At 49.8% G+C, this 27899-nt stretch overlaps 1 protein-coding gene across 5 annotated transcripts in view; it reads left to right on the forward strand.

Annotated features, from left to right (window-relative positions):
• PRICKLE1 (prickle planar cell polarity protein 1) overlaps positions 1 to 27899 on the forward strand; it is a 168679-nt gene that overhangs the window by 125349 nt on the left and 15431 nt on the right. Inside the window, exon 1 of one of the 5 annotated variants that reach the window (XM_069628025.1) lies at positions 17600 to 17752. The exons of the other annotated variants lie outside the window; for them this stretch is intronic. The gene's annotated coding sequence lies outside the window, so the exon portion shown is untranslated. Of the gene's footprint in view, positions 1 to 17599; positions 17753 to 27899 lie in introns of those variants that run through there. 5 annotated transcript variants of the gene reach the window in all.

Raw genomic sequence — 27899 nt, forward strand, 5'->3', positions numbered from 1 at the left:
GTCTGTTAATTAACTGTCGCAAAAGGTGAGACCTGCCTTTCTGACAGGACACGTAATCTGCGCACAAAGTGCTCAGTGACTCGTTCGCTTGTCAAGCGCAAAAAAAAAGCAACGTCTTGATCGCCCCCTGCCATTATCTGTATCCGCTATCCCTTTCTCTCCCACCCCATTTCCCCCCTTTACATCTTTCCTGGATAAAGGAGATTATGAAATTAGTTCCACTGCGGAGGAGCACTTTGTTCTGAGGCGGAAATTGATTGACTGGCCGGCACTTGGAACTGTCCTGAGCAGAATTCCGCTAGCGCGCCAGGGTTCGAATGCTGAAATCTGACATTGATGCCTGCAGAGAGAAGAGGGGGGCGGGGAGAGGGGGTTAAGAGTAAGAGGTGCGGCCAGGAAAGCTGGGGCTACCCCGAATGTGTGTTTCCCCGATCTGCACACATGAATTTACTCAATTGTGGTAACTCTGGGAATCTTGGGAAACCATTTCCTGCTTGGCTATCCAGAAGAATGTATATTACACCACACCCTAATAGCTTGTCTGGGCCAGTCACTGCAGGAAATAGGGCTCCGTGTGAGGGGTCAATCCTACCTCTCTCCCCGATTCCGCTGCACAGGGGCGCACCATCCGGAAGGCAGCATCCGCAGAGAATGATTAGTCTGGAGCGGAGCAGAAAGCCGTTAACGCAGTGAGGTTTCATTGGCCTAAGCTCTGACCAGCCAAGGATCAGGCTCTCCACTCCATGAGGCAGAGGGGTCTGCCAACCATCCTGGAGAAGAAAGGTAAGCCTTGCTGGGCTTGAGGAGCATTCTCCACCTCATCACATCGAGCGCGGCGAGGAGTGCTGCCATCCATCCCATTTGCCCTGCTGGTCTCTCTTTACCCAAGGCTGTACCCCACCGCCAGTCTACATGGCGGTTTGCTTCCATTGGCCTCCATTTTGGCCTGCCTTCACTATTGGTGCCGGCAGTCCGACACCTTCCAACATGGCGGCCCTGGTCACTGCAGCACTGAAGTGCTGAGAACCACGGCCCTGCCCGCACTGTGATTGGCCAATTCAACCCATCAAAACAGCCAATCGGGAGCCAGCAGGCGAATTCCGCTCCCCCCTACACCAAGGCCCGCACAAAAGGCCCCTGTCTGGCCGTGTCCTACAGGGACTTCACCATCTATGTCTGTGTGCCTTTCTCTTACGGATCTTCAACCTGAGCCGCCAGTTGCAGCCCCTCAGTCATAGTGGCACGACATGTGTTTGGGCTACAATCCATCCCCACATATCATTCCTAATTATATACTCTTATGCCCCCCGCAATTGATGCACATATCTATGCCAAGCATCGATACTACCTCACACCATTAGGCATCACGCGCTTCCTTAACTTTGACCTTCTAGGCTGCATACCTAATGCAGCTAACCATATCTATCTTGACCTAGTGGTCTTGCGCTGCTTCACCTGCCATGTATTGCTAATGTAACCTACCTGCACCACTTGATATGCCGTGCCAATGTAACCTACCTGCACCACTTGATATGCCGTGCCAATGTAACCTAGCTGCTTTGACATGGCAGCTTTACGCTGCACCACTTGATATGCCGTGCCAATGTAACCTACCTGCTTTGACATGACAGCTTTACGCTGCACCACTTGATATGCTATACCACCTACCTGCTTTGACATGGCAGCTTTATGGTGCACCACTTGATATGCTATGCCAATGTAACCTAGCTGCTTTGACATGGCAGCTTTACGCTGCACCACTTGATATGCCGTGCCAATGTAACCTACCTGCTTTGACATGGCAGCTTTACGCTGCACCACTTGATATGCTATACCACCTACCTGCTTTGACCTGGCAGCTTTATGCTGCACCACTTGATTGGACCTGGCAGCTTTTGCGCTGCGCCACCAGCACCGTCTATGCTATGCACCCTACCTTACTTGACCTGGCAGCATTGCGCTGTATCACCTGTTATGCCTCGTAACCTATTTGATTTGGCCTGGCAGCCTTGTGCTGCTCTACCCATCTACACATTGTTACCTACCTGCTCTAAAGTACCCTGCATGTTGTAACCAATGTAACTATAGTATGTAATTTACTATGTAAGTGACTCTTGTAACCAACTATCGTAAGATAAAGCGCCCAGACGCCTCCGGGTTCGGTGTGCTATATGTTTCAAAATAATTAATCCAGTACCTATGCGTGCTCCATGCTAGCTTGGCTACCACTTTGTACCTGCAAGCGCACCTCAATGCCTAGGGGTTCTATGTGCGCTTTACACATTAAGAAAATAAATAAATCATTTTACAGAGCATATTTTTTTCTCCATTGTGGACTGAATTCAATCTGCATTTTGCTATATGGTGAAAGGCGCTATACAAATTCACGTTAACGTACAGATGCACGAAGTTCCACCCTCCACTGGAACTGTGTGTAATCACAGGTGAACACTGTGGCACAGAACTTGAGCAAAGGTTCCCAAAATCCAGGCTCACGGTTTGTTGTGGTTGTAATGCCTTTTAGAAAGTGTGTCTGCTGTGTTGCCATGAAGGTGTGCAATTAATGAATCGCAGCGAATCGCATCCTTCTGCTCTGGGCAGAAACAGTCCACTCACCAAATAGCATTGAATCTGCCTTGCCAATATGGGGGAATGATGTGGATATAGAGGAAAACTAGCCCAGTTTTTTGGCATCTCCAGCTTTCTGCTGGAAACAGAAATGAGTGTATATTATAATACCATGTGTAAAATGATATGATTTAATGGGCTATTTATAACGCGCTTAATACCCAGAGGTTCTAAGCGCGGACCTGGGGATCGAACCTGTGGTGCTCTGTGTCGAGCACGTTGCCCCTGAGCTGTCCTCCCGAGACTTAATACACTAGCTGTACCCAGAGTATTGTATGCTGACCTAGCGGACACTCTCAAGGAGCTCTTAAAAAAGTAAACTGTTTAATTATACTAAGCTGGCTCGTTCATTTCTAATGACCACTTCAAATGTGTATTATATTCATGATAAGAAAAATACACTTTTCTTACTGGGCAAAACACATTATCTAGAACTAAACTACTCACCAGGAAAAAATAAATCTGATAGGAGGTTGTCATTACAAGATGCACAGTTTGGAACACGCATACATTCCTCTTTTGAAATACCACTATTAGTAAGAGGATGGGGGCAAATAACACCAGTGAGGGCCCCAGCCTGCTTTGCATAAAATAAAAGTGCATTTTGGGAACAATAGAATCACCACAGATATTTATATTTGACCAATATGTTTGTGACAAAAGGGTCAAATGTGCAAACCCAGAAGGGCATAATGCATACTGAGCTTTGTGCAAAATGTGTATCACAACACTCACCCTAACTTGCGAACGTGTGCAACACTGGACCATATATAGAGATTTGGACAGCTGCAAGCTTTGCAGGCGAGGCTAAAAAGGGACGCACAGGCTGAGTTCACAATGCACAGTCTTTCTAAGAGAATTATCTATGAAATAGAATGTACATTTCTGAACAAACGTTTAAACTGCTAATGATGGCGCCACAACTGTAAACTGTTTTTTTAAGCCTGTTGGTGCACCTCACCCAATAGCGAGTACCCCTTTCCTCTATGAGCCTTCTGTAAGGCCTTTTCCCACTCAGGGGCCCACCCTTGCAACTAGGCCCGTCCTCACTCTGACGATGTGAACTCTGGTTATCCTATAACTTTACAGTGACATTCCGTACCTTTTTTATTGGGATAATTGTAACTGAAAACATGAATCTGTTCACTTTTCTTGGTTTTTATTTGGTATAGTAAAGCAAGTTGAAGGGGTCCCAACATAGTGAGAGGAAAGGGTGGGCGAAGTTAGGGTAGAGCGGTGGTCTTCAAACTGGGGTTTCCCTGCTGTAGGGGACCTGAAAAATGGCCGGGGGGGGGGGGGGGCGATTTTCAAAACGGGAGTACAGTGGCTCGTTCCAATAGAAAATATAAGCAGATATGGCATTTGGGGGAGCTCCGGCAAAACCCTATTTTTACTCATCAAGGTAGGGTGCTATGGGGGGGGGGGACTGGAGCAGTGTTAACCGCAGCAGCAGCAGCCTCCTTGCTCATTTGGGCTGTGGAGTGGCGACCAGCCCTCAGAATCATCATCATATATAGATATGGGATTCCAGTAGGATTTCCATGCGAGTGTTATGGGGGCTATTATAGAGAGATACATTGGTGAGTTATGACGTAATGCGGGTAAAATACCCCGACTCTGCATGAAGAGTGGATTAAAATCCATCCGGAGTTCAGTGCCTGTTTGCCGCGTGCTTTTTATGGTACAGGGGACATACAGAGCCCCCATGTAACTTAATGTCCTTATAATGCACAGTTAGGGTCACCTTTTTATGGACATTGGGTTAATCTGTACACACACTTTACAGGCTTCAAGTACATACACCCAGTCTGTCATCATCCCATCACTGGGCAGGAAAAGTCCCCCTCACTGGATTTTCAGGGCAAACTCGTCCCAAATCCCCCCCCCCCCCGCACACACACACACATGCCAGGAAAGTTAAGTAGGGGGCCAGACTCGCGTCACCCTTTGGGAGCGTCGAGGTTTTGCAGCAGGATGGTCTGTGCGTTTGAAAATACGAGCAGGCAAGTGACTGCACCAGCCCCGCCGACCTTCCAGCAAGAGGCACTGTGCTCTCAGGGGGACGCCAGAGTTCCCGCAATCAGCATACTCCCAATCCCTTAGGGGGCTCCCCCCTCCACCCTCCCAGGGCATCACGCTCACTAAACAAAGGGGCGCCAGGCACAATGCAGGCGCCGGACATCAGAGGCGAATATTGGCGTGTAATACACACTGGGTCCCCAGGAAACAGCCGTCTGAAGGGGTAAGGCAGAATACACCCCGCCCCCCCCCCCCCGTCACCCCCACCAAAGATATGCTTGTTTTCTTTTTTAGGTAAACATGATCTCACTCACCCCCTCCCCCGTTAATGTGGACACAAGGAAACGGACAACCGGAGCTTTGTAATATCACTGGTCTTGTATATTTTTTTATTTTTGTTTTGCAATGCCGTCCGGAGATAGCTCAGCAAGTGCAAGCAGGGACGAGAGCGGGGTAGGCCTGGGAATTCTTTCGTGACAGGTGCCGTGCACCCTGCCCAAATGGGCAAGGTGCCTCACTTGGGGACCCTGCACCCCCCGTCTCCATTGCTCCCCTGAAAGTACCAGTCTCGCTCCCCGCTGATATACACAGCACTCTGGGCGAGGAGAGCGATATGCTATGGAAAGCAGGTCCCAATTCTGTGGGGGGACGAGACCGGGGTATCGGGACCACTGTAATCATTTGCACCGATTTAGCACTATGTATATTTGCAGTTTCAAAAGGGTGCATATAAATCTTGCTTTTAACTTAAGGGTGCAACAGGTGGCAGGATTTGGTGCCAATGGGGGTTGCGGGGGGGTGGGGTGACGGGCTCCTCAGCGGGGCACTGGTCAATATCATGGTGATGGGGGCAGAGGGGTTGCTTGGGGAGTCATCAGCACTAGGCGCCACACTGGCTGGAGTGCATTATGGATTGCCCACTTTGTACCATGAGCCAGTACATTTGAAACCATAAGTCTGCATAAATTGTGTGAAGGTGCAGAATTTTGCTTCATCCATTTTTGTTCTTTAAATTGGCTCGTACCACAATTATGCCACACTGTGCCCAGCTCAAGCCTGGGATGATTGCTCACATGGTAAGCACTCGCCTCTGCATCGGGCCAACCGGGTCACGCAAGATCGAATTCCGGCCGGGCCGAGTGGACTCTTCACCTTTCGGAGATTGATACATTGTGTAGCAATAACATGTATTATTACAGCGCTTAGAAGCAGGGAGGAATCCAGCATGAAGCATTACATATAAATCCGATACTTTTCACTTTCCAATCACCTTGCTATTGAGGCAATATGCCCCACGTGGCGGGCTGACCCTGTAGGTAACGGCCCGCCACCCTCATTAAGGGACCCTTGCGCAAGGGTCCCTTAATGAGGGTAGCGGGCCGTTACCTACAGGGTCAGCCCGCCATCGAGGGGCATATCGCCATTAGCACCCGTAAAGATTCCTACACGGGTGGCAATGGTGCTTTATTTTTTAGAGAAAGAAAACGTACCTTTATCCCGCAGCCCCAAGCCACACAGCTGTCCGCCCGGAATTCTGTTTACAATGTTGATGACATCCTATCTCGGGAAGATAGCTCAGCCGCAGCGTGCGCGTCTTGGAAGCAAGACGACACGAAGCAACACAGGTTCGATCCCCGGGTCCGCGCTTAGAAACCTCTGGGTGTTTAAGCACGTTATAAGTAACTAAGACAAAAAAAAAAAACAATGACGCAACTAAGAAAAAAAAACAACAACAGCGCCTCGATGCCCACGGGCTGTCTGAGCGCTTTATAAATGTAAAAATAAATAAAATAAATAAATCCTCAACATTGAAGAGGCACTGCCTACGCAGACAGCACTGCAGCGGTGGGATAAAGGTACGTTTTCCTTTTTTTATTCTGAGAAAAAAAAGAAGACGCCATTAGCACCCGTTTAGGGAGCTGCACGGGCGCTAAGGTGAAGGGAGAGATGGGGAGGGGAGCGTCCGACACGGAGGCTTTCCTTAGTGAATACAGTCTGCGTTCTGAGCATTCTCATTGGTGGACGGCGCCTCCCAGGGTGCTAATGCTGCACAGTAATTCTATATGAAATCAGACAGTTCTTACAAGGGACCTGAAAATCTTAAATGGAGCTCACTGTGCATTCCAACGTTATACTTTCACGGATAAATCGGGCTGCAAAACATGCCCTGAAAACGGATTGGATGACGTGCAGTGAAAGGCATCGCTGAGCGTATGGTTAGCAAAGGCAGCGCTCGGCTCTGGGCAACAATGTAGCCATGCACTGCACCATTGAAGCCTCGGCTGGAATACGCCTCAACTCAGAAGGCATATCGCCTCACTGATATCACCGCAGTCACAAACAAAAGTCGTGTTTCACTGCGGTGTTGTCACACACCCCGCCTCTCTCCATTGCCAGTCGGGTCTCTCCGCACAGGGCCCCCTGCTGGCACCTTTTAAGTTAACAGGAAGTGGCAGAACTCATAGAGAAAAGGACCCTTGCTTTCCTCTAAGAATGTCCAAACAATTGAAAGAAGCGCATATACAACATAAAATGTTACATGGCCCATGGGTGACTATCAGCCAAGGGTAAATATTCAACTGAGGGGCTATTGTCTATGAGATAGGACTCCGAGCCTCTCTGTAGAATATTTCCCCATAGTTAGCAGTCACCCATGTACAATTATAGAATGTCCCCCTCAATCATGCATGCAAGGCCTGCAACAAACTATAGTCCTCCCCTGCTGCAACCAAAGAGAAATCACAACCAAACATGGGCTGGATGGCTCAGGGGCAAGGCTTTTGTCTTGGAAGTAAGACAACGCAGGGCAACACATGTTCAGGATGCAAGACAATGCAGAGCAACACATGTTCAGGATGCAAGACAACGTAGAGCAACATATGTTCAAATCCCAATTCTGTGCTTAGAGACTGGTCTTAGGTTAATTTGAATTAAATATAAAAGGCTGCAGTCCAGTTTTCGGTCTCACGTCCAAAGGGGGCTTTATAGCCTGCAACATCATTTACTGACCAGCCTTCTCTTTATACCTCAAAAATTACAAGTCGAGTGCTAGTCTGGGAACAGGGCGATAAACAGATACATTTGCCCGGGATAACACAAATCGGTTACATGGAGAAGAGGAATTAGGGTGAGGTTTTTAGTTTTACAGTACAAAATGTTGCCATGAGACCCTACCTGCGCCCGCTGTATTTGCCCCTAAAAGTCCCAATCAAAGCTCTCACCAAATGAAACACATGACCACTGCCAATCCACCCAGGCTCGCGTCTCTAGTTTATCGAGTTGTGCACTTTATAGCTCGGTGGGTTCGTGTACCTGCTGGAGGAAATGTGTGAACATCCTACAGACTTCCCTTGCTGCCAGAGTCAACTCCCTTCTTTCTCTTCTAAGTCCTAGAAAAGAAGCACTATTGTTGAGGTATGAAAGAAACGCCTGTTATTTACAGCACTATGAAGTTGCAAGACTGGAACAGAAGGCGCTATGAAAAGAGAACATCCTTATTATTGAATAAAAAGCAAAAAAGCGAAATTGAGCTGTCTCTTCCCTCTCAACACCACTGGGATCAGCCAAAAGGGAAGCGCTGTGTGTCCCCTCTGATGTAAGGCACTGCTCAGTGGGTAGAGAGCTGGCTGCTGTAGAAGGATAATTCGGTTACCCTTCAGATGGGTTATGGTAACGTAGTTTGTGGTTAAAAAAAACTGCCATAAACAGCATTATTATTTAACTGTTATCAGAGTTCTAAAGTTTCTCGTGAACATGCGTAAGGGGGCCACCCAGTCTTGTTATTTTCCCCTTTGGATTTTGGGACTACTTGTTTTTGTTCCACATTTAAAATGTTGGTAAACTACAAGTCCCAGAATTCTAAGCAAAAGCAGGACTGCATGGCACTCTCACTCTACAAGAAAATGGAGAGCACAGCATTATGCTCATAAGGATCACCTGTTAGGATGTAATGTCACACGTCATAAAGGTCTTGGCCAGAGTATGCCAGAATGCACCCCCCATTGGGGGGCATGGGTGTTGCTTAGCATAATCGATTTTAAAAAAAGAAGAGAAAAAAGCACTGGGTGAATGTCAGGAAACGTGTCTTTACTGACCTGGAATGCCTGGCTGATATGCTTTCCCCATGGGCTGGCTCGCGGTTAGGGTCCCGGAATAATTGGGCTCTCCATTTTGTTATATGTGCACCGGGGTTTCTTTCTTTTTAAATCCAAGAGTACAAGTCCCAGAATGCAGAGAACAAGTACTCAGGCCTGGACAATGAAGCCCAGAGTAGAATGGGGCTTCAGGGCCTGTGATCTTGCGCAAAATGTATTACAGTTTGTGTTGCTAATAAGGGTGGTGGTGTGGGCTCATCAGGCTACAATGCATAGCAGAGCCATTCCCAATTGCCCCCCCCCCCGCCTCCCTCCCTCTAGGGATATAAGACATCATGCAATGGTTACACACACCGAAGAATAACTAGGACAAAGGTATATTTGGAAACACAAGATCACATGTATTGGAATCATTAAAAAAATGTTTTGGGGGGAGGGCGGCCCAGCCCCAAGTAAAGTCACATCTCCTTAGACTGCTATGGTAGCCCCTTGGTTATGTCGGGCATTGCCATTATCTTATAGTTTCTGGGGACACTTGTCACTTGCGGTTTGCAGAGTAGCGGACGTCCGCCTCTGATTGTAACTGTCAAGCAGTAATTCTCGGGGCCACTGAATCTTGTTGACAAGGAGTGTCAACTGTCCCTTAAGGGCCCAGTGCCCGTCATCCGAATTTGGCTCAAGTGCAGTCATCTGAATACCGCCCATGGCCGAAACGGCAGCGTCAAACTCCTCCCCGGCTAGGACCGCCCCATAACTTCGCATGTGGCAGAAAAAGGAAAAGCTAGACACCACACACAACTCATAACAAAACAAGATTGTAAACTTACACCACTCGAAATGCGCTGAAATGAAAGCACGTAATAACACGTTAAATACATATAAATAAGCCAGCCAACCTTATAAAATCAAACCAACTCTTAATTTACCTACACTGCACCAGCGCACCTAACCTACTTGTGAAGTTACCACTTTGAGCCCAAGCTATCTTACCTAAAAGGAGAGGGCGGGTGGGTCTTCAGGCGGGTGGCTGTGCAGCCCCCGCCTTATAACTACTGCCTGAAGCCACTCTGGATGTGGTATGGCTGGGAGCACGCTGCTTCCCACCAGGGAGGAAGGGAGGTGAAAGTCCCTGGGGGGTGGGGGTCAGACCGCTATGTAGGCTATCCCTCTAACGCCCCCTCTGGGGACTGGACATCCCCTGACAGTGCAAATAGTACCGGCTTTCCCACTTAACAAATTGTGTGATACTGGGCAAGTTATCGCTCCCTCATCTGGCAAAATTGTGTGCCTTTAGATGCGGGCCACAACCCAGCAGTGTGTAATCTACACTTGCATATAATGACCTTCCTTTTGGCCGGGTCAGGGGTCAGCCGGGCAGTTTTCTCCCTTATTTGCAAGGATTGCTGCCAACGGCATCTCTGCTGTGTCTTCACATCAACAGCTACTTCGATAACACACATCTAAATCCATTAACAGGCGCCTTCAATAGATGCACTCGCCTTAAGCACTTTTTTTTTTACAATTAAAAAAACCGATAAAGCCCTTTGGGTGCCATTTCACACACTTCATATGTTTGCGTATTGTGCGTGAGTAATTGTTGGTGTAAAGACAGAAGCCGCTCCCCTTTGGATATGATTCTCGAGTCCCCCAGGGTTCCTGGCGGGGTTAGAGACATGTCCCGCTCGCGGGGTGTGAGATGTTGGCTCCAGCCAGTCTTCCACCTGCCTGGGGGACAAGTGTTTGCGGCCCATGGGGTATGCTCGGACATGCCCTGGTCGGGAAGCACCCTCTCACAGCGCCATTCAGACCACACGAGGTGTCGAGGCACCCTGCCGGTTAATCCCGTTTAATTCCAATGGCAAGAGCCAAGGGCCTGCAAAGAGCGCCATTCACTTTCGCGCGGCGCACAATGGGCTGTGGATGGAACCCGGCAGACACCTCTGCACGCCCCTCCAAAGTAATGGGGGCCCTGGGCTTGGTGCGGAGCGTACCGTGCAAAGTGGCCTGGCCCATTGCATTGCAAAACAGTATTACACCCCCTCAACAGCATCACCCGTGGGCTGGTGGTTTGCACAGGTGTAGAAATAAAGCACAGTGAAACCACTCGCAACGTAACGGCGCTATACAAATCAGAAACGTTGGTGTAAGCGAATTTCGTCCCTGGGAAAGTACAGTAGTTTACAGATATGCAATGGGGCGGGGGGGAGGGGACTGCACATCCGCGACCCCGCCCAGGGGCAGAGGACGCATTTTCCTCCCGCTATGTGACCTGTTTTGCCGAGGAGGCCTCATCCTCCGGAAGGCCACGCATTTCATCCAGGATGGAGCGGGGGCCGAGCGTGTTTGGCTCCCAGACCCTGCAGGGGATAGGTTATCGTCCCCCCCCCCGCAAGTCTGCTAGACCGGGGAGGGGGGGAGCAGGGAAGGGGAAACCTGACCTAGGCGTGCGCTGCTCCACTCCCAGCGCCGGGAGGAAGCTGCCGGCCGCCCTTTCAGGCCCAACAAAAGCCGCGCTCTGTGGGACTCTCCGCCAAAGAGGAAAGGCTGCACCTTTCTAAAGCGGTGTGTAGGAAGCCCCGGCGACTGCAAATGTCACTTGTTCCCATTTTAAAGCGTATTGTCAGGGGTGGAATTCGCCCTGGCTGCTCGCCAAGTAGCCCCCCAGCTGCGATTGCCCTGCGCATGCGCAACCCCCCCACCCCCAATAAATACCAGTCCTAAAATGGCGGACCTTCCTCACCTGCCATGGGTCACTGATATGAATGATATGATATGGCATTTGTAACGCGCCTATACACAAGTGTTTCAAGGCACGACGAGGCGGGGGGGGGGACAAGAGGAAGACGGACAACGATCCTACTAGGCCAGGTGTCATTCAGATCGCGCAAGTGCAGGGGTGGGGGGAAGGGAAAAGTGGAAGGGGGAGGGGGGGAGTGCAGTACAAGGTAAGTAGCGTAAAAAATAATAAATAAGGCCAGCTGGTGGCAAGTGCAAGGTGGATGCAGAACAAGTGCTGGGAAGGGGGTGCTGTAAGGATACAGTGACAGTCCCGCAGTGCCGGGGGGGTGCCAGGGAGGCAGTGCAAGTGGAGAGTGGCTGGGCCCTGGACCGAGGTCACTGAGAGTGGCCCAGTTGCAGATTCAGAGCAGATTCAGTGAAGAATTAAGCTGTTCAGCAGGGGAGAGGGAGAGAGAAAGCAGAAGCAAAGAGGAAGGTTTTGAGGTGCTTCCGGAACCGGAGGTGGTTCTCCTCAAGTTTCAGGGAGGCAGGAAGGCAGTTCCAGAGGGAGGCCCCTGATGCAGAGAGAGATCTACCCCCAGCTCGTTGCTTCGAGAAGCGGCTGACCCTGAGGGAGTTGGAGACGGATGAGCGAAGGGCTCGGGAAGGAAGATATTTAGAAAGAGAGAGTTGAAGGTATTTGGGCCCCAGGCCCCAGAAGGCCTTGTGGACAATGCAGAGGGTTTTGAACTTAATCCTCGCAGCCACTGGGAGCCATTGTAGAGATTTCAGTCCTGGAGAGATACGGTCCCTGGGCTTGAGGCCAAGGACAAGTCTCGCAGTTCTGTTCTGGATGAGTTGCAGAGGGCGGAGAGTGGAGGCAGGCCGATTAAGATAGAGGCTGTTACAGTAGTCCAGCTTTGAGAGAACCAGGGCTCGGGAGACAGTGAGCTTCTGGGGGAAGGAGAGGAAGGGAAGAATACCTCTGAGGAGGTGCAGCTGGTAGTGTGACTTCTTAGAGACGTCTGATATATGAGGAGAGAAGGAGAGTGTGGAGTTGAAGATGACCCCAAGGTTTTTTGCCTTGCAGGTAGGAGCAGGAAAGGGGCCTGGGATAGGCAAATAACCCCCCGAGTTTCTGCAGCAAACTGTTTACCCATGGCAACTATTTACAGCAATGTGTTTGCAAGCCCATGATCACAATGTTGGCCATTGTTTGGTGTGTGGGCGTGTGTCACCCCACCCCCGCCCCCCTACTTCCCTAGGAGGCCTGGAAAACTCAAAACTTACCAAGCACACTTTAAAATGAGAACTTTGCTATACAGGATGTTCTATGGGAACATTCTCTGTATTTGAGGTGTGCAAAGGGTCACAGGTGTATGACCCTTTGAGGTGTGCAAAGGGTCACCGTTTCCCTTCCTCTTTTGCTTTCCCAGCCCATGCATTTGAACTTGACTGCAGTCGAAATGTACTTTTTTTGGTCCCCATTTTCTTTTTGGAATATATATTCTGGCCTGTGTTGCACTGTCATTTATTTGCATGTCTCCTGGCGCTCTGGCGGATCTGAAATAATAATGTGCGCGGGTTGGGGTGGTGGCTAGTTGGGAAAGGGGGGAGATGCGAGGTCGGTTGGGATGCGTTTGGCCCATGGCTCTGTTTCTAGGTGCTACATGTCGAGAGCACTTGCTATCTGTCTGTCTATCCATACACTTGCCAACATGATCTTGCAGTCATGGACTTAAATTGGAAAATCCAGGAGCCCCACAATGCCAAAGGTGAAAACCGGGTCTGGACAAAGGGAAGTGAACACATCTTAAAAGGGATCTGCCTAATCGAAGAAAGGGCACAGGAGAAATGAGAATGTGCCTTTCAGAAAATGAATCATCCATAACTGAAAAATAAACCGAGAAAACAGGCACTCCTGTAATGTCCCTGGCAAAGGATAAAAAGGCATTCCCCTTTTTAAAGCCAAGAATGTATCCAACAGACGCAGGTTCGAATCCCGGCAGGGCCAAACTCAGCCTTTCATCCTTCCGAGGTTGATAAATGAGCACCACACACCGTGTGTAATAATAAGCAGCGCTCAGATGCCCGCGGGTTGGTAGTGCTACATAAATGCTAAATTATTATAATTTTGATCATTCATTCAATTAAAGGGGGCTCAAAATCTTTTCCTGACTCTACGGCCTCGGGACGGTATCAGACGTCGTGTAGCCTCGACTCGTGCCCGGGTCCGCGGTCTCTTTTTATATACTTGCTCTTTCATTATGCTTCTCGTTTTATGAATTCACTCTCCTGTCTTGCCGTCAGAAGCCTTCATTTACCCATCCCATGCATAGAAGAGACAGGGTCTGAACCACATCTCCCAGCAGCCCTAACCGGGCACTGTCAATGATGAGGGATCATGGGAGACCTAGTCCAAAACATCTGAAGAGCTGCAGGTTGCAGACCACTAGAACATGCTCGCACTGCTAGTGGGCTGTTTCAGGCACCATGTCGGAAAAAAAGGAAAGCAAAGGGTTGCAAACGTGAAAGACTCTGGTCGAGAGAAGTGGTCGATTGTGCACCTGGTCTTTCTGTAGCTCCCTCCAATCGCCCTCCAGGCGCAGACGAGAAGCAAAGAGTTCCATAGGGATGAACTTAGCGGTTGCCGAGTTCTTACTGAAAAACGTCTGCATCTGGAAGGATAACACACAGGCGGCCGGCCCTACAGGCAAGCAGTGCCCCAAACACCTTTACTTCTTATAAAGAGGCAAAAGCAACACCCGCCTGCCCACCCCAAACAACAATATAGGAAACAACTGACACAAAGGAGCCGGCACCTAACCACAGCTTCATGGATATGTTTGAATCAGTGGCCCCAGTGCAGTGTTATGTCTGCTTGTCGTGAACATTAATTTTTATCGCCAAATACAACTTTGAATTTGAATGAATTATTAGGTGCCAAGAAGGCTGTATTACAAAAAGAATCTCAACCCTCTGCATACACCTCTCAAATTCTACACAAAACACAACTACATCCATTGCACAGCAAACCGCACATACTTCTCTACATAGCAACAAAACAAGGCACACATAGTCTGGCACAACAGAACATGACAGACTACCGACCGAGAATCCGCACCTATGCGCGGCAAACAGTGTTAACCAAACTGAAGCGGTCAACAGCACATCACAGCTCTCTCTGAGCCTTCTCCGCTCTGTCCTACTAACCAACCCTACTATCTTGCCTTTCAGAGCCGCCAGAGCGATAGTGCACAGTGATCTTTAACTCAACATACTCACTTTGGGATCCCTACAAGGCAAGACCATCACTAGGCGAACAAACCTGCACACCCAGGCTGCACTTAAGAGTGTCATAAAGTGGGTTGGTGCTTTCACCCGCATCCAATGCTAAACGCAAGCGGGACTGTCCAATATACGCTTTTGGCTATCGTAATGTGAATCATTGGTGTATTAAAAGGTCAAGTTTAGACGGGCAAGGACGGGGACAAGGCTAGAGCGAAGACTCATGGGCCACTCTACAAGTAACCACAGGTGGGTTTTAAAGTGGGAGGGTCCAAGTTGGGCCGATTGAGTGTGGAGATACAGAAAGAACATGTACCATTACGCGGCAGCCCAGTTAGTTTTAGTAGCCATTTAAAGCCTACCGATGAGAGTACTGTGGTCTACCAAGGCAAAAGCCACAGATGTGTCGAGTAGGATCAGAGAACACGCCTGACCTTGATCTCATGTGCGGGGGCATCGCTCCACTGATTCGCTCGGGTGCCGATGCTGTTCCGCAACGTGGTCGAAAGGAAGATCGATAATCATTTGATAGGTGGGTCTTAAGCCCTGCAGGTGTTTTGGCCTACAACTCTCATGAGCCCCGTCCAGGTTAGTGAGTGGTGAAGCATCATGGGAGTTGTAGGCCAAAACATCTAGAAAGATGATAGGTGGGTCTTAAGCCCTGCAGGTGTTTTGGCCTACAACTCTCATGAGCCCCGTCCAGGTTAGTGAGTGGTGAAGCATCATGGGAGTTGTAGGCCAAAACATCTAGAAAGATGATAGGTGGGTCTTAAGCCCTGCAGGTGTTTTGGCCTACAACTCTCATGAGCCCCGTCCAGGTTAGTGAGTGGTGAAGCATCATGGGAGTTGTAGGCCAAAACATCTAGAAAGATGATAGGTGGGTCTTAAGCCCTGCAGGTGTTTTGGCCTACAACTCTCATGAGCCCCGTCCAGGTTAGTGAGTGGTGAAGCATCATGGGAGTTGTAGGCCAAAACATCTAGAAAGATGATAGGTGGGTCTTAAGCCATTCAGGTGTTTTGGCCTACAACTCTCAGGAGCCCCGTCCAGGTTAGTGAGTGGTGAAGCATCATGGGAGTTGTAGGCCAAAACATCTAGAAAGAGACAGTTTGGGTAAACCTCGCCTAAAGCCTTGGCTTGTGGTTGGACTAAGACCCTCTACATTTCCAGCTTATCATGTTCTCAAGGGTTTGACGGTGCCTCAGAGGAGCTGCACGTTGGTAATCCCCCTGGCACTGGCATGGACATGGCTAAAAGGTACAACACACTGTGCCTGCAGGAAAAGGAGATTCAAAGACTGTATATGACATGGGACCAAGGGACCTGAACCTGGGCCAGCCTGACCGAATGACACAGGCCCCAAGGAACCGGCACTGACTCGCAGTGTAGCTAAGGGGGGAAGGTAGCACTGTGGTTTATTTGCAGTTTCCAGGGGGGAGGGGTAATAGTCCTCAGTACCTGGAAAACATATTAAAATACAATGCAGACAAATCTGGCCAGGCAACGCTGGACTGCTCAGGAAACTCCGATTCAGGGGGGAAATACCCTGGCATGCAGCCGGCCATAATCTCTCTGCGGTACCCAGTCATAACGCCAGCCCCAAACCAGCTCCGAAGAGGGGCTGCACACCCCCCTCCACACCCCAGCACTTGCAACGTTGGGACTTGCCATACGATGTCGCCAGGAATGTTACAGATCTGTCACTGGGCCGGTTCCCTGGCACGGGAAGCCGAGCCTGGCCCATCCACACTAGCGTTCTGCCGCAACATGGCATGTGGGCGCTTTATTCCGTCATAAATACATGCATTGTGTGCGTGCAGGTAGGATAGTATATGATCAAGAGATTTGGGCTAGACATTCTGGACTTCCATAGCCTTCTGTGAAACTGTGTTCTCGCTGTAATAAGAGGCAACCACATTTTAAGAACAGAAACATGCAATCACTGGCAAACAAAAAAAAAATCTAGCCTCTGGCTACTGAAGAAATATATCCAGGTAAATAAGAAACACTGGTTACCAAGCGCTCTGAAACTGGAGTTTTCGTAATAGCGGCACTATGTAAAACACCGGTGCTTATTATAACATATTCCAGTGGGCGCTATGGGGGAAAGTATGAGTGAGCTGAAGTTGTACTGCTGCTAAAAAACACGTGAATGGGGCACTTCATGTGCATTGTAAATGCACGTCGGGTGTGCTTAGCTTACGTTTGCATACTCACATGTTCTCGATAAGGGCCCGGTTTAGATACCCACGACACATACTACGCGATGCACTGTTTGCGGTAGTAATTATGCAGCGCCTCGTGCCGCATCTCTACCGCTTCTAAGCGCCCTGATAATAACTAATATTGATCGGGAAATCCGTTTGGGGTAAAGGTTTCTGAAAAGGGACAGAAAACACATTTTCATGTAGGACTTTAGCCTCGGTTTGTGCCAGAGGCAGTGTTAAAAGAAATGTAATAATTGTTTGGTTCAACCTCCCAAATTCGGAGGTGTAGCCGAGATGTGAATTCGTTTTGACGTGCAGACTATACTTTAGAGGCGGGTCCTAGTGCTGTGATGTCTTTGTAGCGCCATGGAGGGCGAGTAACGCGAGGGTGTGAATGGGGCAGGGGAGACTGCTACCTGCCTTTGTGGATTCCCTCTCCATTGAGGTGGCAGGAAGGGGAGGGGGGTGTGGGGGGGGGCGGCCTCTGACTGGCTCCCCCGGCCCTAGGCGGGGGATTCATATGCTAATGGTGACGTGTTAAGTTATGCAGGCCGCCCGGTGCCCACTGGCTGACATCATTGTGATGGGCGAGTGAGGCTGGACTTTAAGGACGGAGGCGCTGCGCGCAGCTCGTACACACTGTCACACACACGCGCAGCGAGTCAGGGGTGCGGAGGCCTGGACTCGGGGGAGCGTGTGCTTTGTGGTCCTCGGGATTGGATTGGATCGTGGGACCCAGGCTGCCCTTCCTTCACAGTTGAAACCCGGCGGACAGATATGGAACCCGCTGAACGCAGAAGGTAAGACGCCGCGCCGCGTCCTCCGCGCGCTTGGGTTCTGGGCTCTGGGCACTAGTTCTGTTGGGAGATGTTGGATTTAGAGCCGCGGACCTGTGCAGGGTGCGTTTTATTTTACGCAACTTCCCTTAGTCCTTGTTGTAATTCTTAGCCTGGTCTGATATGGACTGGTAACGTTGTACATTATAAAACACCACGCGTGGTAGGGTAGGCATCTATTTTCCGAGTTTCCATGCTGTATTTAATTGTTTTTGGTCCTATTACGAGGCGAGGGACGGGTTTTTTTTCCACCGGTGGTGATTTTTCATGCTTCAGCCTTGGGGGGGCGGGGGGCACATCTTGTTGGCACGTGTTTTTGTAAGTGCGTTTCTTTTCTTTTGAAAGAGCCGCGGGGGTGTGTGCCGCACATGTGCCTAGGATGGGGGGAGCCGGCGCCCATCTGGGTACCCTCTGTAGCCTGTAAAGAGGGGAGGGGGGAGAGCTCCCACGGTCAAAGCGCTGCCGCCCCTGTAGCAGCCCAGACAGGCACCAAGAGTGGCGGCGTGTCACGCGCGCAGGCTCATGGGGCGCATTGGGGAGTATATATTCACTACAAATGAGCCAAGCTGCTCGGTGGGTTGTGCACCTGCTGCAGAGGTCACCTGGTATTTCTTGGTCAATACGAACAATACTCGGGTAAAGTGACGCGAGTTCACCTGGCGACTGTGTGGGTTTATTGTGCAGTGTATAGCTTTGTGTCACGGAGGAGTGCTGCTGCACTGAGGTACAGAACTTGGGGTGGGTGGAATGTGTGGGGCCGGTCAGTCTACAGGGCAGAGGGAGCTACTCTACATGTGTGTGATGGTCGTTCCTGGTGGTGTTCGCTTATCCACTCCTAATACTTGTCTGGCATGTAAGTTCTTTAGCATTTGTAAAGCGCTTAACTGGCATTGGTACGACCTCGAGGCGCTGGAATGTTATGCACCTGGTTGAGAACGGGCTGTGTTCTGCCTTTGCTCGGGTTATGTTGCTTTGGGTGAGTTAAGAGACGAGAATGAACGGCTAAATGAAGGGCAGAGGAGTGCACAACATCACCAGGTGTTCAGACAGCGCTTGCATGATGCAGCACTCCCTCCCCGCTTCTGAGCGCTGTAATAACCACTTGATATTATGCATCACCGAGTTTACTGGTACTATTGTTTATTAACCGTGGAAGGTTGAAGGACCGAGTCGGCCTTGGTGACCAGAATGGCTAGCACCACAGAGGCAAGCTCATGCCCACCAGCCATGTCGCCTGTATCCCCACTGTTCTGCCTGCGCCTAGAAGGACAGACAGCTAACGTTCGGCGCTTGAGACAGGAGGCTCTTGCAGCCAAGGCGGCAGGCCCTACTTTCAGCCTCCCTCTCCCGGAGCCGGGCTTCGGTGGGCGACGTTACCTCGGCCGACTCTGAAAGCGGTCTCTGTTCCTCATACTGGCCCCTCTGTTCGCGCTGACACGCGAGAGGGCACCGCAGCTGATCCCACGGGCCAATGGCCAGGCCTGGTAGGAGGCCAGTGTTGTCGGGACACCGAGCCCTGGCCCCCGTGCAGGTGGTCCCTGGAAGGTTAGACGGGCACCATTGAGTTTGTGCCCTCTGCGGTTTGGCCTTGACACAATGGGATTGAAAGAGGAAATGTGTGTTGGGCGGGAACAATGGGCCTAAGAGCAGAGGCGTGGGTGGGCCTTGACATGCCTACATGGGCTCAACCCTCAAGGGGTACCTGTCGACACCCGAAGGCCAATGCACCCTGGCACCTTTGCACCACCCTACCCACAGAAAGGCCGTTTCGCCCCATAGGTGCAGCCTTTTTATCCGTTTCCTCCATAAATATTAGCTTTGCTCAGGAAATAAAACCTGTAGCCTTGCATTGCAGGCGAATTCTCACCTTCCAGGTGCGCGGGGCCCGGCAGTGAATCGCCGCAGTGTTTCCCTGCAGCCTGACTCTGGGTTGACTGTGCGCGGTGGCGCAGCCTTCCGCCTTGATCGCTGGCCACGGCCACTGCGCTATGCGCGGAATTTTGTTTTCACAGCCCCGCTCTTGCGGCGTCTCAAAACACGTTGGGCCCAGAAGTGTTTTTGCTGGAAAGCTCGTTTCAAGCGAGCTCTGTGGGCCTTTAACAAAGAGGTGTGTTGTCCTGGAGCCAACAGGTGATAGGTGAAGTCTGACTGTGTGTATGCTGACTTGCCCGCTGCTTTCCAATAGACACAGCAATGGGGGCGAAACATCGAAAGGGAATTGTATATTTTTTTAAGACAGTTTGCTTAATATGAGCCTTCTCGCTAATTATGGAACTACATTTTTTTTTAAACTGGCTTCTTGATCTATTTACTGGCACATTCTTTGAAAGATTAGGTCCATTAACAATGATTTGGTAATTCATATAGCGCTGCGTGCCGGATTCGTGGAGCTTCTAAGCACCGTACACAATTAAAGCCACTATTTTTAAGCACTCCGTGGGGGGAGGTGGAGGGAGCCACTCAGACTGATCCGTTCCCAAAACAAGCTTCGTCATCAACTATTCTTGGGGGAAGATAATCTGAGACAAGTTTGAGCTGCATAACTTAATTTTACAGCAAGATAAGCCATTCAGACATTGTATGATGCTGGGAGGGGTAGTGTTGTTAGCAATATTTCCCAGGCCAGTCAGTACATGGGACATCTAATCCGTGACTAGAACCGCCCACTTTCCAATTAGCCAATCGAGCGCCGTCAAATGATGACAAGATCGTGGCAGAAGCCCACATGCTTGTCATCCGCTTTGTTCTTCGGCAGGGAGTGAATATCCTAATATGAAAGCAGTGGCAGACAGAGCCCAGCAAAGCACTGAAGCTGTGCATTGCTGGGTCGATAACCCATTGATTAAGCGCTCGTATCCAACGAGCTTTCAATTTCCAAGTTTGTGGGTCCCCATGTGTAGCATGTGGGTCCCCATGTGTAGCAGCCATCCCATCCTCAATCCCACGTGCCTGCAACGCCCCATGGCGGGGAGGCTGCCCGCAGCCGGCATAGCTTCCCACTAGTGCCGAGAAGCTTTTTTAGGAAAAGTGGGGCAGAGAAGGGAGTCCCCAAGATCACACTAGGTGTGTGGGTGAGCCAAGATTTGAGTATGTAATTCAGAGAGCTTGCAGCGATGCTTCTGCTGGAGTGACTGGGGAAGGCATGCAAGGTGTGTGGGTGAGCCAAGATTTTAGTTTGTAATTCCGAGAGCTTGCAGCAATGCTTCTGCTGCAGCGACTGGGGAAGGTGTGTGGGTGAGCCAAGATTTTAGTTTGTAATTCAGAGAGCTTGCAGCGATGCTTCTGCTGGAGCGACTGGGGAAGGCATGCATGGAGACAAGATCAGTTTTAGGCAGCGGTTGGCCTTTCTGTCTGTTGCAATTTGCTGTTTAATATCACATTTTGATATAGCTCTTCGTGCCAGAACCCACCCCTTCTAAGCGCTTTTATAGCACGTGTTATTACCCAATGTAAAGGAACTCAATGTACCAACCTCAAAATAATGAAGGGCTGATATAGAAACCCTGGCGTGAGATCCTAGAATACAAAGTTAAAAGCAGGACTGTCTTGGTGTCTTATGGACGGGCAATGTGTGCCCCCTGAGAGTGGGTGAAAGTGGGCATTGTAGAGAGGAGTGTGTAGTGCCTGATGGGGCGGGGCAAACCAGTCAATGTGCCCTCTTGCAGTTGTGTTGAGCCATCACTGTTCGGCCAAGTCCTTATTGCACAAAGAGCACTACAGGTCGACAACAGAGCTCCGTGGGTTAACGCACCTGCTGACCACTCTACAACGTTTTGCAAAAGGGATATGGCTGGATCGGAAACTAGCGCGCCCATCTGGGTTGTATTGTGGGGGGGCATCTAATGCAATCACGGATCTCTATAACACGCTAGTGTGAAATGCACTTGCCGCACATCTGACGGTAACACGCTGGCCGTGCCGTGGCTGTTCACTTCCGGGTGAAATTATACGGCCGAGACCTCCTTCCTGATTCACCTGCCTTGGGGCCAAATAACAGGCATCCAGTTTAACTTCTCGGGCTGACATTGTGGGTGGCCAGTTCTGATATTGTTGACTTGTGCTGTCCGACGTGCCGCTTGCTAACCTGGCAGCAAAGGGCAGTCGTTCGACCACGGTAAAACTAACTGCACGATCGAAGCATACTTAATGGGAAGAGGTAAAAATAACGTAAAACAACTACAGTTAATGACCATAGATATGATATGTTATTTATAATGCGCTTAATACCCAGAGGTTTCTAAGCACGGACCCCGGGATCGAACCTGTGTTGCTCAGTGTCGTCTTGCTTCCAAGGTGAGCACGTTGCCCCTGAGCTATCCTCAGAAATGTTCACACACACGTTTTTGTTATGGCTACATTTGCTAAAATGTCCCAAACGTTCTTGCTTGCAGCTAGTTTGCTGCGGTCCAACTATGTCAGGTTTGTGTAACGACAAACACTTCGTAATTGTATGTACTTACTTGCCCTCCGGGTTGCTGGGGCACGAGACACAGCCACCTGAGGGGCTCAGTGGCTAATGAAAAACTGAAAGGGCACCAGGGCTCACAATTGTCCCTTGCCACCAGCCATTGGCTAGTGATAGTTGACTCGTGCTGAGGAAGTCACGGTGTGCCATCTGTGATGTGATAGTTTATTTATGTAGCGCCTATACACAATGTGTTTGAAAGCCCTTCAAGGCAAGGGAGGGAACAAGGGAAAATACGTCATTCTTACAGGCCATGAACAGTAAGGATGTGAAATTGACTATCGCACTCGGCCTGATGACATTTCAGATAGTGCTGGGGGAGGGAACTGGCGAGGTTGATATACTAGGTCCAGAGACAATTCTGATAGAGTAAGTGCATAGAAGAGGGGAGGAGATAGGAAAAGGGAGAGAGGAGGAGAGAACATAGAGTAAGCAGTCAAAAAGAATGGAGAAGCAAGAGGGAAGAGCGAATACAATTGCAGAAGTCATAGTAACACATAATGTTGCAAGCCAGGATACAAGATGAAGATGAGAACAGCATGATTCAGGGCCACCATGAGTACAAGATGCAAAGGAAGTCCAGCATGAGAGTTGAGAAAGGGTGACGCACCGTGAATCAATTAAGTGCATACACTGTATGTGTGGAATTGAGGTGGCGAGTTACTTTTTATGTCTGGCTAGTACTTGGCAACATGATAAAGTTACCCATGTCGGGCAGCATGGGTGTTGTTAGGTCTGTAAAAGATAGGGGCTAAGCGAATGTCGGGAGTGGCGCGACTCGGGGCTAGGTAGCATTTTGGTTGGAGCACCTCCAGAGCTACAACCAAAAGACCTGGGTCTATAGCCCCCTACCTAACAACGCCTCTGCCGGGCAGTGGGACTATGTAGAGTTGGGCGCGTTTGGGGTGTTATGCTGAAACCAATGTTCTTGTTTTTTTGGCACCAAGGCGTTTGTGGATAGTGCTCTCCTGCCACCTCCTCCCCTGTAGGAGGTGAAGCACACTCTGGTGGAAAGGAAATATTGAACCAAGAGTGAAAGGATAAGAGTAAACCAAACACAAGCGAGATGCTTGCCAGGGGTAGGAAGGGAAGCAGACATACTACTTCTGAAGTGTCTTGCATTGTAGGGTTGCGTCTGCACTTGGCTTAAGGCCATTATGCTTTAAAACCCTTCCACGTGTTTCCTAATGCACCTCCTTTTACTGGTGTTTGGGAATGTCTGTATGGCACCAGTTGGCCTGGGAAGTGAAAGGTAGCTCCTTGTAGCTGTCACTGTCAAGTGAATCGGGCAAGCAAGAGCTAAATGGCGAACAAGAAACAATAATTTGGTATTAACATAACGCTTCATTCCCGTACTCCTCCAGTGTCTAAGCGCTATGCTGACTGATATCACCGATACACGTTTGTGGTACTCAACTCAGCAGTTTTGGTCCCTGCCAGTGAAACATGACAACAGCCGAATAAACACGTTCTTTGAATATTTGATGCACTTTTCTCAGTTCACCGATTTGTTGTACATCATCATGTTCTTATTTAAAATGAATAAAAATTATTAAACACAAGGTCACCCAACCAACTCGACATAAAAAAAATCATACTGGAATATGCAGATGTAATGGGTATTTCTTAAAACTATTCAAGTCTTAATCTGAGGACCTCCAAAATAATGTCTCTTTGCGCCCACATAATGTCTCTTTTGCTTTTAATATAAATCGAAGATAATCTGCAAAACATGTAGCTGCCGTACATTTTATTTTTTTGTTTCTAGTCCGCCTAATTTCAAGAACCCATGAAACGTACCAGGCCAAATACGGGCTGCGCAGGCGTGTTTACCTCTCTCGGCAGCCATGTTGGTGGCCGCCATTCTGCCTCGCACGTCACTGCGTCATTACGTCACTTTGCTGCGCAGGCGGCGGTCACGCGGACGCGCGTGTTCCATTCCACGGCGGGTTTCGATAGAGATTTGACCTTTGACACGGAACAGGTTTTCGCACCAGCCATAAGAGCCCTTTAACGGGTCACTGTTACTTGTAAATTTCAGGTAATGGTTAATAGCCGGGCTCCCCATAAACATGATGTGATTGTCCCTGCAGACCCCCCCCAGGGGTTATCACAGCCGCTGTAAAAGGAAGCCCCACCCACCCCTGCCCCCCCAAGGGTGGTTGGCCAGCACGCCGTGTCATTCTGTTCACGGGTGTAATCATTTGTATAGCGCTGAGGGAGGGGGCTGGTTTAGGGTGCTATTTGATGTAGCCCCGGGCGGTGCTTAACCCTGAGACTAAGGGCCGTTTGTAATGCAGATGCTGAGTACATCTGGGTTTCACGTTGCAACTAAGGTTTGTGTGTTGGCCTGGGTATTGCGATGCTTGTCTCTCTTCATGACACCAAGTGATGGGTTCTCACTGTTTGCAAATGCAAGTCGCCTGGTTCGGGAGGGGGAGGGCAGCCTTGTCTTTGGTTGCTCAGTGGGTGAGTGCACCTGCTGCCGAAACAAGAGCTCGCACGAGTTCTCACGCCATGCTGAAGTAGGGCATTCGGTCATATTTCCCTGAAATTCTGAGACTTGCCGTTTTCCTGAATTTCGAATGGGAAAGCAAAGCTGCAAGGCCCAGAATCCACAGGTAAAAGGACAGAATTGGGTGGCCTTATGGATATGGTACTTAGTAACGTGAATACAGGCAGGTTTCTAAAAGAGGCATTTGTGTCTTCTTTGGTAGGTGTCCAATCAAGATGGCTAGAGCCATCAGGCAGGTGGAAAGCCCATCATTAGTCCCTTTTTTATGTTCATGGTGGGCCACTGGTAGGTGAAGGGTTATTTTTATTAGCCGGTCCGATGGCACAGCGAGTAGAGTGCTTGCTTTGACATCTGTGCAGAGCCTGCTAATGCAGGTTCGAATCCAGGCAGGGCCAAACTCAGCCTTTCATCCTTCCGAGATTGATAAATGAGCACCACACACCGTGGGTAATAATAAGCAGTTCTCAGATGTCTGATGGTTTGTAGCGCTGTATAAATGCTAAATTATTATTATTATTGTTATGGAGAATATTTGAGAAGGAAGGCTGGGTGTCGATGAATTGACTAATAATAGCTATCGATATAGCGCTTAAAAGGGGAGCCTTAGGCGCTATGTTGCAAAACTGATTATGAACGTACAGTGGGAACAGATCTGCATGCATGTAGAGTTGGGCCTATGGCTGTCTCTGGGCCCTGCCTGCACACGGGCCCCGTTTGCGTTCTTGTCGACATGTGGCGTCTGTGTTGTGTATTCTAGCAGGCTCGCTAATCTTGACACGAGTTTACCACCGCAGTTTAAGCCATGTAAACAGTCCCGCGGCCCTGCTTTGGTAGGGCCCCGGCAGCCCGCATATGGCCGCCATAAAGGACGGCTTCATGGCCGGCTGTTTCCCACAGGCCCAACCTGGCAGTCACCCTGCGCTGTGAATGGAGCCCTTCAGGAGGCCGGGCTGCCTTCGTGTTTGAATTCCTGGGCATCTGGACTGTTTTTTGGGGTAGGGCGAGGGAGGTGGGGTTATACGGAGCAAAAGTTGGAACATGACAATGCCGCTGTCACCAAACCCACTATCTCTGATGTCGTAATACAGGGTCATGCACAGCCTTTGCCCCTTTTTTGTTACAAAAGGCGCAGAGCCTTCATTTGTTCTGTAAGTCTGGCCTCACAATGCAGGGACTACAGCCCCCCTCCCCCCACACACTTTCCAGGACTCTGATGAGGTCATAAAACGGTGACCCAGATGTCAAAACATAGAGACCTGCAGAGCCTTGGACCCTTTCTGGGACACTGGTGCCACAAAACGGGGCTTGCCTATTTTGTAGCGTCTGAAGAGTGCCTCGGGTGTCAGAGTAGGAATGTGTATAGCGCCTTTCACCAAAAATATGGTCCCAGTGCGCTGCTGGTTGAATGCCCTCGGAGGGACAATAGTCCACATTTGGGAGAAGTTGGGGGGGGGGGGGGGGTAATATTATGCGTATTTGCATTTCAGCCATTATAAAGTTATGCGAGTCAGTGACTGGCACTATAAAGCAGGTCGTTCTGAAACCCTTGTAATTTCTTGGGCCTTTCTGTTCAGTTAATACGCTTTTGTATTGCGCCCTGCACCGCAGTTGTAGTCTTACAGCACTGAGGCTTGACCAGAGAGTGGCACAATGTGCCCCCTTTAGGGTTCACCAGACCCAAGTCTGATGGAAAGGAAGAGGGAAAAGATGTGTGAAATTGCATTTCAGCCATTATAAAGTTATGCGAGTCAGTGACTGGCACTATAAAGCAGGTCGTTCTGAAACCCTTGTAATTTCTTGGGCCTTTCTGTTCAGTTAATACGCTTTTGTATTGCGCCCTGCACCGCAGTTGTAGTCTTACAGCACTGAGGCTTGACCAGAGAGTGGCACAATGTGCCCCCTTTAGGGTTCACCAGACCCAAGTCTGATGGAAAGGAAGAGGGAAAAGATGTGTGAAGGCGGTGCAGCAGAAGTAGGCTTAAAACGACCTAAGGTTTTGGAAATGGGCAGGAGGGTTGAGGGGGTGGTGTCCTATGGTGGTAGTGGGGGTGCATGTGCAATCCTTGTTGGCTAAAATGGGGCGCTGGTCAGAAAGTGGGAATAAAACATGCCCACGCATTTTCTAGTGCATTCCTTCATGGCACTAGAATTAGCCGCTGCCCGGCTGTGCGATGGACTCAACGTGTGTTCAGCATGCCCTCGGAAGTGTGGAGGCTGTGCTTTACAATAGACTGTCGATTGCAGTGAAATGACCATCGTCTCCTAGGCCTGCTCGAGGGGTGCCCGAGTTTAGGCAAGCTCATTTTATTTTATTTTGGGTTTTATACTACCCTCCACCACCATTTGCATAGTCCTCAGGCGCTCTAGTGAATTAGAGTGGTGGGTTTGGGGAGGAGAGGTATCTCCCCAGCCCTAAAATCTCTCCATTGGCTCCCGGTTGCTGCAAGGATCAAATTCAAATCCCTCTGCATCATCCACAGGGCTGTCTGGGGCCTGGGGCAATGCGATCTACAACTTGCTCTCACCAAATACTCTTCAACCCCAGCTCTTTACGGTCCTCCAGCTCCACCTGTGCTTGTCGAGCACTTCTCTGAGCAGCGGGCTGGAGGCCGATCACTTTCCACGGCTAGCTCCCTCCTTTGGAACAGCTTCCCCCTTGGTCTTGAGCCAGATCTCCTCAAATTTCAGAAGCATCTCAAGACTTTCCTCTTCACCTCCTCTTTTCCCCTCCCCCGCTAAACCTCTCAGGCGCTGAGATTGGTGGCCTGAGCCCTTATGTGTTCTTCTGGGTCCGGCCTTCCTCCAATCCCTTTCAGCCCTCCCACTCCAAGCACTTGCCCTTGGCACCCACTGGCCTGTGTTCCCTTACAGGACTGCACTTACTATGTGACCTCTGCCAAGCACTACCACCTCTATCCTGTTCGTTATTGTATTCTACTGCCTTTGCCCTATGCTCCTTCCCCTGCCCTGTGGGCGCTTTGAAACACAATTTCTTGCTGTGTAAGGTGCCTTACAAATGCTAGAACCCGTAGCAACTGGCATCTGTAGGGGTATTTTCTACGGGTGACAAACGAAAATACCATATTTAAAATTCTGCATCACCCAAAGTCCCGCATTTTGGTACTACAAAA

The sequence above is a fragment of the Ambystoma mexicanum genome, chromosome 12, assembly GCF_040938575.1.
Source record: "Ambystoma mexicanum isolate Mex_15411 chromosome 12, UKY_AmexF1_1, whole genome shotgun sequence".
In the NCBI taxonomy this organism is placed as follows: Eukaryota; Metazoa; Chordata; class Amphibia; order Caudata; family Ambystomatidae; genus Ambystoma; species Ambystoma mexicanum.